The following is a 723-nucleotide window of genomic DNA, read 5'->3' as shown; positions in this document are numbered from 1 at the left end:
TTAAAAAAATTGCCATCCTACAGCAAAGGTTTAATAAAATAGTACAAGAGAGCTTTATAGTCATTTGCTAGATGCATGTGTATTTTTTTAATGTCCTCTGTCCATCTGAAAAACTAAGTAGAGGACAGGAGGTTATTGTCTACTTTTAAGATGACAGGGTTGGTGGGAGCCCCGGGGGAAGCCGGTCTGCGGGCCAGGAGGCCCTGGGCGCCGCTGGCGCTCTGCGTTTGAGTACTTTGTTTTCCCACGCCTCCAGCTTTTAAACCGAAAGACTTCTCTCCAAAGGACTTTGCGCAAGAGAGAAAAGAAAAGCAGTCAAGAAAGAATGAGGGTGCTCGCTTCGGCAGCACATATACTAAAAAATTGGAACGATACAGAGAAGATTAGCATGGCCCCTGCGCAAGGATGACACGCAAATTCGTGAAGCGTTCCATATTTTTTGGTTGGTGAAATATAAACAGCAGCTCCTCCCACCGCAGCAGCTGAAACAAGTGAAAGGAGCAACTAAACTCTATTTCCATGCAGAGGCACAAATCAACAACATCAAGCAATATGAAAAAATACATTAAATCTCCAGAACAGAAAGAAAGCAACAAATATACAGAAAACAATCCCAAAGAAAATGAGATGTATAACCTAAATGACGATGACTTCAAAACAGCCATCATTAAGATTCTCAATGAATTAAGAGAGAATTCTGACCGACAACTCAACGAGTTCAGG

The 723-nt window shown here is 42.0% G+C and overlaps 1 non-coding gene across 1 annotated transcript; it reads left to right on the top strand.

The window, feature by feature from the left end:
- The first annotated feature begins 331 nt into the window (after positions 1 to 331).
- LOC124234105 (U6 spliceosomal RNA) lies at positions 332 to 440 on the top strand. Its single transcript, XR_006887224.1, has one exon. It is a non-coding gene; the product is annotated as a U6 spliceosomal RNA (small nuclear RNA).
- The last annotated feature ends 283 nt before the right edge of the window (positions 441 to 723 follow it).

The sequence above is a fragment of the Equus quagga genome, unplaced genomic scaffold (assembly GCF_021613505.1).
Source record: "Equus quagga isolate Etosha38 unplaced genomic scaffold, UCLA_HA_Equagga_1.0 71068_RagTag, whole genome shotgun sequence".
In the NCBI taxonomy this organism is placed as follows: Eukaryota; Metazoa; Chordata; class Mammalia; order Perissodactyla; family Equidae; genus Equus; species Equus quagga.
This window is presented reverse-complemented; position numbering and strand designations above follow the sequence as displayed.